Source organism: Phalangium opilio, unplaced genomic scaffold (genome assembly GCF_054372755.1).
Source record: "Phalangium opilio isolate 3A_F unplaced genomic scaffold, DU_Popi_V2 ptg000031l_1, whole genome shotgun sequence".
In the NCBI taxonomy this organism is placed as follows: domain Eukaryota; kingdom Metazoa; phylum Arthropoda; class Arachnida; order Opiliones; family Phalangiidae; genus Phalangium; species Phalangium opilio.
Window position 1 is genome coordinate 504051 of NW_028324158.1, and position 16786 is coordinate 520836.

The 16786-nt window shown below is 47.0% G+C and overlaps 8 non-coding genes across 8 annotated transcripts; all 8 read right to left on the reverse strand.

The window, feature by feature from the left end:
- Positions 1-1555: 1555 nt before the first annotated feature.
- Positions 1556-1628, reverse strand: TRNAI-GAU (transfer RNA isoleucine (anticodon GAU)). The gene has a single exon. It is a non-coding gene; the product is annotated as a tRNA-Ile (tRNA).
- Positions 1629-4344: 2716 nt separating this feature from the next.
- On the reverse strand, positions 4345-4417 carry TRNAN-GUU (transfer RNA asparagine (anticodon GUU)). The gene has a single exon. It is a non-coding gene; the product is annotated as a tRNA-Asn (tRNA).
- A 1690-nt stretch (positions 4418-6107) lies between these two features.
- TRNAN-GUU (transfer RNA asparagine (anticodon GUU)) lies at positions 6108-6180 on the reverse strand. Its single transcript has one exon. It is a non-coding gene; the product is annotated as a tRNA-Asn (tRNA).
- A 4478-nt stretch (positions 6181-10658) lies between these two features.
- On the reverse strand, positions 10659-10731 carry TRNAK-CUU (transfer RNA lysine (anticodon CUU)). Its single transcript has one exon. It is a non-coding gene; the product is annotated as a tRNA-Lys (tRNA).
- Positions 10732-11099: 368 nt separating this feature from the next.
- TRNAK-CUU (transfer RNA lysine (anticodon CUU)) lies at positions 11100-11172 on the reverse strand. The gene has a single exon. It is a non-coding gene; the product is annotated as a tRNA-Lys (tRNA).
- A 1249-nt stretch (positions 11173-12421) lies between these two features.
- TRNAK-CUU (transfer RNA lysine (anticodon CUU)) lies at positions 12422-12494 on the reverse strand. Its single transcript has one exon. It is a non-coding gene; the product is annotated as a tRNA-Lys (tRNA).
- Positions 12495-12862: 368 nt separating this feature from the next.
- Positions 12863-12935, reverse strand: TRNAK-CUU (transfer RNA lysine (anticodon CUU)). Its single transcript has one exon. It is a non-coding gene; the product is annotated as a tRNA-Lys (tRNA).
- Positions 12936-13890: 955 nt separating this feature from the next.
- On the reverse strand, positions 13891-13963 carry TRNAN-GUU (transfer RNA asparagine (anticodon GUU)). Its single transcript has one exon. It is a non-coding gene; the product is annotated as a tRNA-Asn (tRNA).
- Positions 13964-16786: the final 2823 nt, after the last annotated feature.

A 16786-nucleotide genomic window follows, 5' to 3' on the forward strand; every position in this document is an offset into this window, starting at 1 on the left:
GAGCCAAGGAAGCTCAGAAATGAAATGGTCGTCAGGTATTGTGGAAAAACTCTGACTTTTTACGTCACATCCGAGACTTCAAAACACCGCTCCCGGATGGGCTCGAACCAAAAACCTTTCAGTTAACAGCCGACGGCGTTAACCATTGCGCAACGGAAGCCCAAAGATTAAATGTTCGTCAGGTATTGTGGAAAAACTTTGGATTTTTACGTTACATGTGAGATCTCACAACACCGCTCCCGGGTGGGCTCGAACCGCCAACCTTTCGGTTAACAGCCGAACGCGCTAACCATTGCGCCACGGAAGCCCAAAGATTAAATGTTCGTCAGGTATTGTGGAAAAACTTTGACTTTTTACGTCACATCTGAGACCTCACAACACCGCTCACGGATGGGCTCGAACCACCAACCTTTCGGTTAACAGCCGAACGCGCTAACCATTGCGCCACGGAAGCTCAGAAATGAAATGGTCGTCAGGTATTGTGGAAAAACTTTGACTTTTTACGTCACATCTGAGACCTCACAACACCGCTCCCGGATGGGCTCGAACCACCAACCTTTCGGTTAACATCCGAACGCGCTAACCTTCGAGCCAAGGAAGCTCAGAAATGAAATGGTCGTCAGGTATTGTGGAAAAACTCTGACTTTTTACGTCACATCCGAGACTTCAAAACACCGCTCCCGGATGGGCTCGAACCACAAACCTTTTGAATAACAGCTGAACGCGCTAACCATTGCGCCACGGAAGCCCAAAAATTAAATGTTCGTCAGATATTTTTAAAAAACTCTGAATTTTACGTTACATCTAAGACCTCACAACACAGCTCCCGGATGGGCTCGAACCACCAACCTTTCGGTTAACAGCCGACGGCGTTAACCATTGTGCAACGGAAGCCCAAACATTAAATGTTCGTCAGGTATTGTGGAAAAACTTTGACTATTTACGTCACATCTGAGACTTCACAACACCGCTCCCGGATGGGCTCGAACCACAAACCTTTTGAATAACAGCTGAACGCTCTAACCTTTGCGCCACGGAAGCCCAAAAATTTAATGTTCGTCAGTTATTTTTAAAAAACTCTGAATTTTACGTTACATCTAAGACCTCACAACACAGCTCCCGGATGGGCTCGAACCACCAACCTTTCGGTTAACAGCCGACGGCGTTAACCATTGCGCAACGGAAGCCCAAAGATTAAATGTTCGTCAGGTATTGTGGAAAAACTTTGGATTTTTACGTTACCTGTGAGATTTCACAACACCGCTACCGGGTGGGCTCGAACCACCAACCTTTTGGTTAACATCCGAACGCGCTAGACTTCGAGCCAAGGAAGCTCAGAAATGAAATGGTCGTCAGGTATTGTGGAAAAACTCTGACTTTTTACGTCACATCCGAGACTTCAAAACACCGCTCCCGGATGGGCTCGAACCACCAACCTTTCAGTTAACAGCCGACGGCGTTAACCATTGCGCAACGGAAGCCCAAAGATTAAATGTTCGTCAGGTATTGTGGAAAAACTTTGACTTTTTACGTCACATCTGAGACCTCACAACACCGCTCACGGATGGGCTCGAACCACCAACCTTTCGGTTATCAGCCGAACGCGCTAACCATTGCGCCACGGAAGCCCAAAAACTAAATGGTCGTCGGGTATTGTGGAAACACTTTGGCTTTTTACGTTACATGTGAGAGCTCACAACACCGCTCCCGGGTGGGCTCGAACCATCAACCTTTCGGTTAACTGCCGAACGCGCTAACCGTTGCGCCACAGAAGCCCAAAGATTAAATGTTCGTCAGGTATTTTTAAAAAACTCTGAATTTTACGTTACATCTAAAACCTCACAACACCGCTCCTGGATGGGCTCGAACCACCAACCTTTCGGTTAACAGCCGAACGCGCTAACCATTGCGCCACGGAAGCCCAAAAATTAAATGTTCGTCAGTTATTTTTAAAAAACTCTGAATTTTACGTTACATCTAAGACCTCACAACACCGCTCCCGGATGGGCTCGAACCACCAACCTTTCGGTTAACAGCCGACGGCGTTAACCATTGCGCAACGGAAGCCCAAAGATTAAATGTTCGTCAGGTATTGTGGAAAAACTTTGAAATTTTACGTCACATCTGAGACCTCACAACACCGCTCCCGGATGGGCTCGAACCACCAACCTTTCGGTTAACAGCCGAACGCGCTAACCATTGCGCCACGGAAGCTCAAAAATTAAATGGTCGTCAGGTATTGTGGAAAAACTTTGACTTTTTACGTCACATCTGAGACCTCAAAACACCGCTCCCGGATGGTCTCGAACCACCAACCTTTCAGTTAACAGCCGAACGCGCTAACCATTGCGCCACGGAAGCCCAAAGATTAAATGTTCGTCAGGTATTGTGGAAAAACTTTGGCATTTGACATTACGTTTGAGATCTCACAACACCGCTCCCAGGTGGGCTCGAACCACCAACCTTTCGGTTAACAGCCGAACGCGCTAACCATTGCGCCACGGAAGCTCGAAAATTAAACGGTCGTCAGGTATTCTGGAAAAACTTTGGCTTTTTACGTAACATTTGAGACTTCACAACACGGCAGCCGGGTGGGCTCGAACCACCAACCTTTTGGTTAACATCCGAACGCGCTAACCTTCGAGCCAAGGAAGCTCAGAAATGAAATGGTCGTCAGGTATTGTGGAAAAACTCTGACTTTTTACGTCACATCCGAGACTTCAAAACACCGCTCCCGGATGGGCTCGAACCACAAACCTTTTGAATAACAGCTGAACGCGCTAACCATTGCGCCACGGAAGCCCAAAAATTAAATGTTCGTCAGATATTTTTAAAAAACTCTGAATTTTACGTTACATCTAAGACCTCACAACACCGCTCCCGGATGGGCTCGAACCACCAACCTTTCGGTTAACAGCCGACGGCGTTAACCATTGTGCAACGGAAGCCCAAAGATTAAATGTTCGTCAGGTATTGTGGAAAAACTTTGACTATTTACGTCACATCTGAGACTTCACAACACCGCTCCCGGATGGGCTCGAACCACAAACCTTTTGAATAACCACTGAACGCTCTAACCTTTGCGCCACGGAAGCCCAAAAATTAAATGTTCGTCAGTTATTTTTAAAAAACTCTGAATTTTACGTTACATCTAAGACCTCACAACACAGCTCCCGGATGGGCTCGAACCACCAACCTTTCGGTTAACAGCCGACGGCGTTAACCATTGCGCAACGGAAGCCCAAAGATTAAATGTTCGTCAGGTATTGTTAAAAAACTTTGGATTTTTACGTTACCTGTGAGATTTCACAACACCGCTACCGGGTGGGCTCGAACCACCAACCTTTCGGTTAACAGCCGACGGCGTTAACCATTGCGCAACGGAAGCCCAAAGATTAAATGTTCGTCAGGTATTGTGGAAAAACTTTGGATTTTTACGTTACCTGTGAGATTTCACACAACCGCTCCCGGTTGGGATCGAACCACCAACCTTTTGGTTAACATCCGAACGCGCTAGACTTCGAGCCAAGGAAGCTCAGAAATTAAATGGTCGTCAGGTATTGTGGAAAAACTCTGACTTTTTACGTCACATCCGAGACTTCAAAACACCGCTCCCGGATGGGCTCGAACCACCAACCTTTCGGTTAACAGCCGACGGCGTTAACCATTGCGCAACGGAAGCCCAAAGATTAAATGTTCGTCAGGTATTGTGGAAAAACTTTGGATTTTTACGTTACATGTGAGATCTCACAACACCGCTCCCGGGTGGGCTCGAACCACCAACCTTTCGGTTAACAGCCGACGGCGTTAACCGTTGCGCAACGGAAGCCCAAAGATTAAATGTTCGTCAGGTATTGTGGAAAAACTTTGGATTTTTACGCTACCTGTGAGATTTCACAACACCGCTCCCGGGTGGGCTCGAACCACCAATCTTTTGGTTAACATCCGAACGCGCTAGACTTCGAGCCAAGGAAGCTCAGAAATTAAATGGTCGTCAGGTATTGTGGAAAAACTCTGACTTTTTACGTCACATCCGAGACTTCAAAACACCGCTCCCGGATGGGCTCGAACCACCAACCTTTCGGTTAACAGCCGACGGCGTTAACCATTGCGCAACGGAAGCCCAAAGATTAAATGTTCGTCAGGTATTGTGGAAAAACTTTGGATTTTTACGTTACATGTGAGATCTCAGAACACCGCTCCCGGGTGGGCTCGAACCGCCAACCTTTCGGTTAACAGCCGAACGCGCTAACCATTGCGCCACGGAAGCCCAAAGATTAAATGTTCGTCAGGTATTGTGGAAAAACTTTGGCATTTGACATTACGTTTGAGATCTCACAACACCGCTCCCGGGTGGGCTCGAACCACCAACCTTTCGGTTAACAGCCGAACGCGCTAACCATTGCGCCACGGAAGCTCGAAAATTAAACGGTCGTCAGGTATTCTGGAAAAACTTTGGCTTTTTACGTAACATTTGAGACTTCACAACACGGCAGCCGGGTGGGCTCGAACCACCAACCTTTTGGTTAACATCCGAACGCGCTAACCTTCGAGCCAAGGAAGCTCAGAAATGAAATGGTCGTCAGGTATTGTGGAAAAACTCTGACTTTTTACGTCACATCCGAGACTTCAAAACACCGCTCCCGGATGGGCTCGAACCACAAACCTTTTGAATAACAGTTGAACGCGCTAACCATTGCGCCACGGAAGCCCAAAAATTAAATGTTCGTCAGATATTTTTAAAAAACTCTGAATTTTACGTTACATCTAAGACCTCACAACACCGCTCCCGGATGGGCTCGAACCACCAACCTTTCGGTTAACAGCCGACGGCGTTAACCATTGTGCAACGGAAGCCCAAAGATTAAATGTTCGTCAGGTATTGTGGAAAAACTTTGACTATTTACGTCTCATCTGAGACTTCACAACACCGCTCCCGGATGGGCTCGAACCACAAACCTTTCGGTTAACAGCCGACGGCGTTAACCATTGCGCAACGGAAGCCCAAAGATTAAATGTTCGTCAGGTATTGTGGAAAAACTTTGGATTTTTACGTTACATGTGAGATCTCACAACACCGCTCCCGGGTGGGCTCGAACCACCAACCTTTCGGTTAACAGCCGACGGCGTTAACCGTTGCGCAACGGAAGCCCAAAGATTAAATGTTCGTTAGGTATTGTGGAAAAACTTTGGATTTTTACGTTACCTGTGAGATTTCACAACACCGCTCCCGGGTGGGCTCGAACCACCAACCTTTTGGTTAACATCCGAACGCGCTAGACTTCGAGCCAAGGAAGCTCAGAAATTAAATGGTCGTCAGGTATTGTGGAAAAACTCTGACTTTTTACGTCACATCCGAGACTTCAAAACACCGCTCCCGGATGGGCTCGAACCACCAACCTTTCTGTTAACAGCCGACGGCGTTAACCATTGCGCAACGGAAGCCCAAAGATTAAATGTTCGTCAGGTATTGTGGAAAAACTTTGGATTTTTACGTTACATGTGAGATCTCACAACACCGCTCCCGGGTGGGCTCGAACCACCAACCTTTCGGTTAACAGCCGACGGCGTTAACCGTTGCGCAACGGAAGCCCAAAGATTAAATGTTCGTCAGGTATTGTGGAAAAACTTTGGATTTTTACGTTACCTGTGAGATTTCACAACACCGCTCCCGGGTGGGCTCGAACCACCAACCTTTTGGTTAACATCCGAACGCGCTAGACTTCGAGCCAAGGAAGCTCAGAAATTAAATGGTCGTCAGGTATTGTGGAAAAACTCTGACTTTTTACGTCACATCCGAGACTTCAAAACACCGCTCCCGGATGGGCTCGAACCACCAACCTTTCGGTTAACAGCCGACGGCGTTAACCATTGCGCAACGGAAGCCCAAAGATTAAATGTTCGTCAGGTATTGTGGAAAAACTTTGGATTTTTACGTTACATGTGAGATCTCAGAACACCGCTCCCGGGTGGGCTCGAACCGCCAACCTTTCGGTTAACAGCCGAACGCGCTAACCATTGCGCCACGGAAGCCCAAAGATTAAATGTTCGTCAGGTATTGTGGAAAAACTTTGGCATTTGACATTACGTTTGAGATCTCACAACACCGCTCCCGGGTGGGCTCGAACCACCAACCTTTCGGTTAACAGCCGAACGCGCTAACCATTGCGCCACGGAAGCTCGAAAATTAAACGGTCGTCAGGTATTCTGGAAAAACTTTGGCTTTTTACGTAACATTTGAGACTTCACAACACGGCAGCCGGGTGGGCTCGAACCACCAACCTTTTGGTTAACATCCGAACGCGCTAACCTTCGAGCCAAGGAAGCTCAGAAATGAAATGGTCGTCAGGTATTGTGGAAAAACTCTGACTTTTTACGTCACATCCGAGACTTCAAAACACCGCTCCCGGATGGGCTCGAACCACAAACCTTTTGAATAACAGTTGAACGCGCTAACCATTGCGCCACGGAAGCCCAAAAATTAAATGTTCGTCAGATATTTTTAAAAAACTCTGAATTTTACGTTACATCTAAGACCTCACAACACCGCTCCCGGATGGGCTCGAACCACCAACCTTTCGGTTAACAGCCGACGGCGTTAACCATTGTGCAACGGAAGCCCAAAGATTAAATGTTCGTCAGGTATTGTGGAAAAACTTTGACTATTTACGTCTCATCTGAGACTTCACAACACCGCTCCCGGATGGGCTCGAACCACAAACCTTTCGGTTAACAGCCGACGGCGTTAACCATTGCGCAACGGAAGCCCAAAGATTAAATGTTCGTCAGGTATTGTGGAAAAACTTTGGATTTTTACGTTACATGTGAGATCTCACAACACCGCTCCCGGGTGGGCTCGAACCACCAACCTTTCGGTTAACAGCCGACGGCGTTAACCGTTGCGCAACGGAAGCCCAAAGATTAAATGTTCGTCAGGTATTGTGGAAAAACTTTGGATTTTTACGTTACCTGTGAGATTTCACAACACCGCTCCCGGGTGGGCTCGAACCACCAACCTTTTGGTTAACATCCGAACGCGCTAGACTTCGAGCCAAGGAAGCTCAGAAATTAAATGGTCGTCAGGTATTGTGGAAAAACTCTGACTTTTTACGTCACATCCGAGACTTCAAAACACCGCTCCCGGATGGGCTCGAACCACCAACCTTTCGGTTAACAGCCGACGGCGTTAACCATTGCGCAACGGAAGCCCAAAGATTAAATGTTCGTCAGGCATTGTGGAAAAACTTTGGATTTTTACGTTACATGTGAGATCTCACAACACCGCTCCCGGGTGGGCTCGAACCACCAACCTTTCGGTTAACAGCCGACGGCGTTAACCGTTGCGCAACGGAAGCCCAAAGATTAAATGTTCGTCAGGTATTGTGGAAAAACTTTGGATTTTTACGTTACCTGTGAGATTTCACAACACCGCTCCCGGGTGGGCTCGAACCACCAACCTTTTGGTTAACATCCGAACGCGCTAGACTTCGAGCCAAGGAAGCTCAGAAATTAAATGGTCGTCAGGTATTGTGGAAAAACTCTGACTTTTTACGTCACATCCGAGACTTCAAAACACCGCTCCCGGATGGGCTCGAACCACCAACCTTTCGGTTAACAGCCGACGGCGTTAACCATTGCGCAACGGAAGCCCAAAGATTAAATGTTCGTCAGGTATTGTGGAAAAACTTTGGATTTTTACGTTACATGTGAGATCTCAGAACACCGCTCCCGGGTGGGCTCGAACCGCCAACCTTTCGGTTAACAGCCGAACGCGCTAACCATTGCGCCACGGAAGCCCAAAGATTAAATGTTCGTCAGGTATTGTGGAAAAACTTTGACTTTTTACGTCACATCTGAGACTTCACAACACCGCTCCCGAATGGGCTCGAACCACAAACCTTTTGAATAACAGCTGAACGCTCTAACCATTGCGCCACGGAAGACCAAAAATTAAATGTTCGTCAGTTATTTTTAAAAAACTCAGAATTTTACGTTGCATCTAAGACCTCACAACACCGCTCCCGGATGGGCTCGAACCACCAACCTTTCGGTTAACAGCCGACGGCGTTAACCATTGTGCAACGGAAGCCCAAAGATTAAATGTTCGTCAGGTATTGTGGAAAAACTTTGACTATTTACGTCACATCTGAGACTTCACAACACCGCTCCCGGATGGGCTCGAACCACAAACCTTTTGAATAACAGCTGAACGCTCTAACCTTTGCGCCACGGAAGCCCAAAAATTAAATGTTCGTCAGTTATTTTTAAAAAACTCTGAATTTTACGTTACATCTAAGACCTCACAACACAGCTCCCGGATGGGCTCGAACCACCAACCTTTCGGTTAACAGCCGACGGCGTTAACCATTGCGCAACGGAAGCCCAAAGATTAAATGTTCGTCAGGTATTGTGGAAAAACTTTGGATTTTTACGATACCTGTGAGATTTCACAACACCGCTCCCGGATGGGCTCGAACCACCAACCTTTCGGTTAACAGCCGACGGCGTTAACCATTGCGCAACGGAAGCCCAAAGATTAAATGTTCGTCAGGTATTGTGGAAAAACTTTGGATTTTTACGTTACATGTGAGATCTCACAACACCGCTCCCGGGTGGGCTCGAACCACCAACCTTTCGGTTAACAGCCGACGGCGTTAACCGTTGCGCAACGGAAGCCCAAAGATTAAATGTTCGTCAGGTATTGTGGAAAAACTTTGGATTTTTACGTTACCTGTGAGATTTCACAACACCGCTCCCGGGTGGGCTCGAACCACCAACCTTTTGGTTAACATCCGAACGCGCTAGACTTCGAGCCAAGGAAGCTCAGAAATTAAATGGTCGTCAGGTATTGTGGAAAAACTCTGACTTTTTACGTCACATCCGAGACTTCAAAACACCGCTCCCGGATGGGCTCGAACCACCAACCTTTCGGTTAACAGCCGACGGCGTTAACCATTGCGCAACGGAAGCCCAAAGATTAAATGTTCGTCAGGTATTGTGGAAAAACTTTGGATTTTTACGTTACATGTGAGATCTCAGAACACCGCTCCCGGGTGGGCTCGAACCGCCAACCTTTCGGTTAACAGCCGAACGCGCTAACCATTGCGCCACGGAAGCCCAAAGATTAAATGTTCGTCAGGTATTGTGGAAAAACTTTGACTTTTTACGTCACATCTGAGACTTCACAACACCGCTCCCGAATGGGCTCGAACCACAAACCTTTTGAATAACAGCTGAACGCTCTAACCATTGCGCCACGGAAGACCAAAAATTAAATGTTCGTCAGTTATTTTTAAAAAACTCAGAATTTTACGTTGCATCTAAGACCTCACAACACCGCTCCCGGATGGGCTCGAACCACCAACCTTTCGGTTAACAGCCGACGGCGTTAACCATTGTGCAACGGAAGCCCAAAGATTAAATGTTCGTCAGGTATTGTGGAAAAACTTTGACTATTTACGTCACATCTGAGACTTCACAACACCGCTCCCGGATGGGCTCGAACCACAAACCTTTTGAATAACAGCTGAACGCTCTAACCTTTGCGCCACGGAAGCCCAAAAATTAAATGTTCGTCAGTTATTTTTAAAAAACTCTGAATTTTACGTTACATCTAAGACCTCACAACACAGCTCCCGGATGGGCTCGAACCACCAACCTTTCGGTTAACAGCCGACGGCGTTAACCATTGCGCAACGGAAGCCCAAAGATTAAATGTTCGTCAGGTATTGTGGAAAAACTTTGGATTTTTACGATACCTGTGAGATTTCACAGCACCGCTCCCGGATGGGCTCGAACCACCAACCTTTCGGTTAACAGCCGACGGCGTTAACCATTGTGCAACGGAAGCCCAAAGATTAAATGTTCGTCAGGTATTGTGGAAAAACTTTGACTATTTACGTCACATCTGAGACTTCACAACACCGCTCCCGGATGGGCTCGAACCACAAACCTTTTGAATAACAGCTGAACGCTCTAACCTTTGCGCCACGGAAGCCCAAAAATTAAATGTTCGTCAGTTATTTTTAAAAAACTCTGAATTTTACGTCACATCTAAGACCTCACAACACAGCTCCCGGATGGGCTCGAACCACCAACCTTTCGGTTAACAGCCGACGGCGTTAACCATTGTGCAACGGAAGCCCAAAGATTAAATGTTCGTCAGGTATTGTGGAAAAACTTTGGATTTTTACGATACCTGTGAGATTTCACAACACCGCTACCGGGTGGGCTCGAACCACCAACCTTTCGGTTAACAGCCGACGGCGTTAACCATTGCGCAACGGAAGCCCAAAGATTAAATGTTCGTCAGGTATTGTGGAAAAACTTTGGATTTTTACGTTACCTGTGAGATTTCACAACACCGCTCCCGGGTGGGCTCGAACCACCAACCTTTTGGTTAACATCCGAACGCGCTAGACTTCGAGCCAAGGAAGCTCAGAAATGAAATGGTCGTCAGGTATTGTGGAAAAACTCTGACTTTTTACGTCACATCCGAGACTTAAAAACACCGCTCCCGGATGGGCTCGAACCACCAACCTTTCGGTTAACAGCCGACGGCGTTAACCATTGCGCAACGGAAGCCCAAAGATTAAATGTTCGTCAGGTATTGTGGAAAAACTTTGGATTTTTACGTTACATGTGAGATCTCACAACACCGCTCCCGGGTGGGCTCGAACCACCAACCTTTCGGTTAAGAGCCGACGGCGTTAACCATTGCGCAACGGAAGCCCAAAGATTAAATGTTCGTCAGGTATTGTGGAAAAACTTTGGATTTTTACGTTACCTGTGAGATTTCACAACACCGCTCCCGGGTGGGCTCGAACCACCAACCTTTTGGTTAACATCCGAACGCGCTAGACTTCGAGCCAAGGAAGCTCAGAAATGAAATGGTCGTCAGGTATTGTGGAAAAACTCTGACTTTTTACGTCACATCCGAGACTTCAAAACACCGCTCCCGGATGGGCTCGAACCACCAACCTTTCGGTTAACAGCCGACGGCGTTAACCATTGCGCAACGGAAGCCCAAAGATTAAATGTTCGTCAGGTATTGTGGAAAAACTTTGGATTTTTACGTTACATGTGAGATCTCACAACACCGCTCCCGGGTGGGCTCGAACCACCAACCTTTCGGTTAAGAGCCGACGGCGTTAACCATTGCGCAACGGAAGCCCAAAGATTAAATGTTCGTCAGGTATTGTGGAAAAACTTTGGATTTTTACGTTACCTGTGAGATTTCACAACACCGCTCCCGGGTGGGCTCGAACCACCAACCTTTTGGTTAACATCCGAACGCGCTAGACTTCGAGCCAAGGAAGCTCAGAAATGAAATGGTCGTCAGGTATTGTGGAAAAACTTTGGATTTTTACGTTACATGTGAGATCTCACAACACCGCTCCCGGGTGGGCTCGAACCACCAACCTTTCGGTTAACAGCCGACGGCGTTAACCATTGCGCAACGGAAGCCCAAAGATTAAATGTTCGTCAGGTATTGTGGAAAAACTTTGGATTTTTACGATACCTGTGAGATTTCACAACACCGCTCCCGGATGGGCTCGAACCACCAACCTTTCGGTTAACAGCCGACGGCGTTAACCATTGTGCAACGGAAGCCCAAAGATTAAATGTTCGTCAGGTATTGTGGAAAAACTTTGACTATTTACGTCACATCTGAGACTTCACAACACCGCTCCCGGATGGGCTCGAACCACAAACCTTTTGAATAACAGCTGAACGCTCTAACCTTTGCGCCACGGAAGCCCAAAAATTAAATGTTCGTCAGTTATTTTTAAAAAACTCTGAATTTTACGTCACATCTAAGACCTCACAACACAGCTCCCGGATGGGCTCGAACCACCAACCTTTCGGTTAACAGCCGACGGCGTTAACCATTGTGCAACGGAAGCCCAAAGATTAAATGTTCGTCAGGTATTGTGGAAAAACTTTGGATTTTTACGATACCTGTGAGATTTCACAACACCGCTACCGGGTGGGCTCGAACCACCAACCTTTCGGTTAACAGCCGACGGCGTTAACCATTGCGCAACGGAAGCCCAAAGATTAAATGTTCGTCAGGTATTGTGGAAAAACTTTGGATTTTTACGTTACCTGTGAGATTTCACAACACCGCTCCCGGGTGGGCTCGAACCACCAACCTTTTGGTTAACATCCGAACGCGCTAGACTTCGAGCCAAGGAAGCTCAGAAATGAAATGGTCGTCAGGTATTGTGGAAAAACTCTGACTTTTTACGTCACATCCGAGACTTAAAAACACCGCTCCCGGATGGGCTCGAACCACCAACCTTTCGGTTAACAGCCGACGGCGTTAACCATTGCGCAACGGAAGCCCAAAGATTAAATGTTCGTCAGGTATTGTGGAAAAACTTTGGATTTTTACGTTACATGTGAGATCTCACAACACCGCTCCCGGGTGGGCTCGAACCACCAACCTTTCGGTTAAGAGCCGACGGCGTTAACCATTGCGCAACGGAAGCCCAAAGATTAAATGTTCGTCAGGTATTGTGGAAAAACTTTGGATTTTTACGTTACCTGTGAGATTTCACAACACCGCTCCCGGGTGGGCTCGAACCACCAACCTTTTGGTTAACATCCGAACGCGCTAGACTTCGAGCCAAGGAAGCTCAGAAATGAAATGGTCGTCAGGTATTGTGGAAAAACTCTGACTTTTTACGTCACATCCGAGACTTCAAAACACCGCTCCCGGATGGGCTCGAACCACCAACCTTTCGGTTAACAGCCGACGGCGTTAACCATTGCGCAACGGAAGCCCAAAGATTAAATGTTCGTCAGGTATTGTGGAAAAACTTTGGATTTTTACGTTACATGTGAGATCTCACAACACCGCTCCCGGGTGGGCTCGAACCACCAACCTTTCGGTTAAGAGCCGACGGCGTTAACCATTGCGCAACGGAAGCCCAAAGATTAAATGTTCGTCAGGTATTGTGGAAAAACTTTGGATTTTTACGTTACCTGTGAGATTTCACAACACCGCTCCCGGGTGGGCTCGAACCACCAACCTTTTGGTTAACATCCGAACGCGCTAGACTTCGAGCCAAGGAAGCTCAGAAATGAAATGGTCGTCAGGTATTGTGGAAAAACTTTGGATTTTTACGTTACATGTGAGATCTCACAACACCGCTCCCGGGTGGGCTCGAACCACCAACCTTTCGGTTAACAGCCGACGGCGTTAACCATTGTGCAACGGAAGCCCAAAGATTAAATGTTCGTCAGGTATTGTGGAAAAACTTTGACTATTTACGTCACATCTGAGACTTCACAACACCGCTCCCGGATGGGCTCGAACCACAAACCTTTTGAATAACAGCTGAACGCTCTAACCTTTGCGCCACGGAAGCCCAAAAATTAAATGTTCGTCAGTTATTTTTAAAAAACTCTGAATTTTACGTCACATCTAAGACCTCACAACACAGCTCCCGGATGGGCTCGAACCACCAACCTTTCGGTTAACAGCCGACGGCGTTAACCATTGTGCAACGGAAGCCCAAAGATTAAATGTTCGTCAGGTATTGTGGAAAAACTTTGGATTTTTACGATACCTGTGAGATTTCACAACACCGCTCCCGGGTGGGCTCGAACCACCAACCTTTTGGTTAACATCCGAACGCGCTAGACTTCGAGCCAAGGAAGCTCAGAAATGAAATGGTCGTCAGGTATTGTGGAAAAACTCTGACTTTTTACGTCACATCCGAGACTTCAAAACACCGCTCCCGGATGGGCTCGAACCACCAACCTTTCGGTTAACAGCCGACGGCGTTAACCATTGCGCAACGGAAGCCCAAAGATTAAATGTTCGTCAGGTATTGTGGAAAAACTTTGGATTTTTACGTTACATGTGAGATCTCACAACACCGCTCCCGGGTGGGCTCGAACCACCAACCTTTCGGTTAACAGCCGAACGCGCTAACCATTGCGCCACGGAAGCCCAAATATTAAATGTTCGTCAGGTATTGTGGAAAAACTTTGACTTTTTACGTCACATCTGAGACTTCACAACACCGCTCACGGATGGGCTCGAACCACAAACCTTTTGAATAACAGCCGAACGCGCTAACCATTGCGCCACGGAAGCCCAAAGATTATATGTTCGTCAGGTATTGTGGAAAAACTTTGACTTTTTACGTCACATCTGAGACTTCACAACACCGCTCCCGGATGGGCTCGAACCACAAACCTTTTGAATAACAGCTGAACGCTCTAACCTTTGCGCCACGGAAGCCCAAAAATTAAATGTTCGTCAGCTATTTTTAAAAAACTCTGAATTTTACGTTACATCTAAGACCTCACAACACCGCTCCCGGATAGGCTCGAACCACCAACCTTTCGGTTAACAGCCGTCGGCGTTAACCATTGTGCAACGGAAGCCCAAAGATTAAATGTTCGTCAGGTATTGTGGAAAAACTTTGACTATTTACGTCACATCTGAGACTTCACAACACCGCTCCCGGATGGGCTCGAACCACAAACCTTTTGAATAACAGCTGAACGCTCTAACCTTTGCGCCACGGAAGCCCAAAAATTAAATGTTCGTCAGCTATTTTTAAAAAACTCTGAATTTTACGTTACATCTAAGACCTCACAACACCGCTCCCGGATGGGCTCGAACCACCAACCTTTCGGTTAACAGCCGTCGGCGTTAACCATTGTGCAACGGAAGCCCAAAGATTAAATGTTCGTCATGTATTGTGGAAAAACTTTGACTATTTACGTCACATCTGAGACTTCACAACACCGCTCCCGGATGGGCTCGAACCACAAACCTTTTGAATAACAGCTGAACGCTCTAACCTTTGCGCCACGGAAGCCCAAAAATTAAATGTTCGTCAGCTATTTTTAAAAAACTCTGAATTTTACGTTACATCTAAGACCTCACAACACCGCTCCCGGATGGGCTCGAACCACCAACCTTTCGGTTAACAGCCGACGGCGTTAACCATTGTGCAACGGAAGCCCAAAGATTAAATGCTCGTCAGGTATTGTGGAAAAACTTTGACTATTTACGTCACATCTGAGACTTCACAACACCGCTCCCGGATGGGCTCGAACCACAAACCTTTTAAATAACAGCTGAACGCTCTAACCTTTGCGCCACGGAAGCCCAAAAATTAAATGTTCGTCAGTTATTTTTAAAAAACTCTGAATTTTACGTTACATCTAAGACCTCACAACACAGCTCCCGGATGGGCTCGAACCACCAACCTTTCGGTTAACAGCCGACGGCGTTAACCATTGCGCAACGGAAGCCCAAAGATTAAATGTTCGTCAGGTATTGTGGAAAAACTTTGGATTTTTACGTTACCTGTGAGATTTCACAACACCGCTCCCGGGTGGGCTCGAACCACCAACCTTTTGGTTAACATCCGAACGCGCTAGACTTCGAGCCAAGGAAGCTCAGAAATGAAATGGTCGTCAGGTATTGTGGAAAAACTCTGACTTTTTACGTCACATCCGAGACTTCAAAACACCGCTCCCGGATGGGCTCGAACCACCAACCTTTCGGTTAACAGCCGAACGCGCTAACCATTGCGCCACGGAAGCCCAAATATTAAATGTTCGTCAGGTATTGTGGAAAAACTTTGACTTTTTACGTCACATCTGAGACTTCACAACACCGCTCCCGGATGGGCTCGAACCACAAACCTTTTGAATAACAGCTGAACGCTCTAACCATTGCGCCACGGAAGACCAAAAATTAAATGTTCGTCAGTTATTTTTAAAAAACTCAGAATTTTACGTTACATCTAAGACCTCACAACACCGCTCCCGGATGGGCTCGAACCACCAACCTTTCGGTTAACAGCCGTCGGCGTTAACCATTGTGCAACGGAAGCCCAAAGATTAAATGTTCGTCAGGTATTGTGGAAAAACTTTGACTATATACGTCACATCTGAGACTTCACAACACCGCTCCCGGATGGGCTCGAACCACAAACCTTTTGAATAACAGCTGAACGCTCTAACCTTTGCGCCACGGAAGCCCAAAAATTAAATGTTCGTCAGCTATTTTTAAAAAACTCTGAATTTTACGTTACATCTAAGACCTCACAACACAGCTCCCGGATGGGCTCGAACCACCAACCTTTCGGTTAACAGCCGACGGCGTTAACCATTGCGCAACGGAAGCCCAAAGATTAAATGTTCGTCAGGTATTGTGGAAAAACTTTGGATTTTTACGTTACCTGTGAGATTTCACAACACCGCTCCCGGGTGGGCTCGAACCACCAACCTTTTGGTTAACATCCGAACGCGCTAGACTTCGAGCCAAGGAAGCTCAGAAATGAAATGGTCGTCAGGTATTGTGGAAAAACTCTGACTTTTTACGTCACATCCGAGACTTCAAAACACCGCTCCCGGATGGGCTCGAACCACCAACCTTTCGGTTAACAGCCGAACGCGCTAACCATTGCGCCACGGAAGCCCAAATATTAAATGTTCGTCAGGTATTGTGGAAAAACTTTGACTTTTTACGTCACATCTGAGACTTCACAACACCGCTCCCGGATGGGCTCGAACCACAAACCTTTTGAATAACAGCTGAACGCTCTAACCATTGCGCCACGGAAGACCAAAAATTAAATGTTCGTCAGTTATTTTTAAAAAACTCAGAATTTTACGTTACATCTAAGACCTCACAACACCGCTCCCGGATGGGCTCGAACCACCAACCTTTCGGTTAACAGCCGTCGGCGTTAACCATTGTGCAACGGAAGCCCAAAGATTAAATGTTCGTCAGGTATTGTGGAAAAAC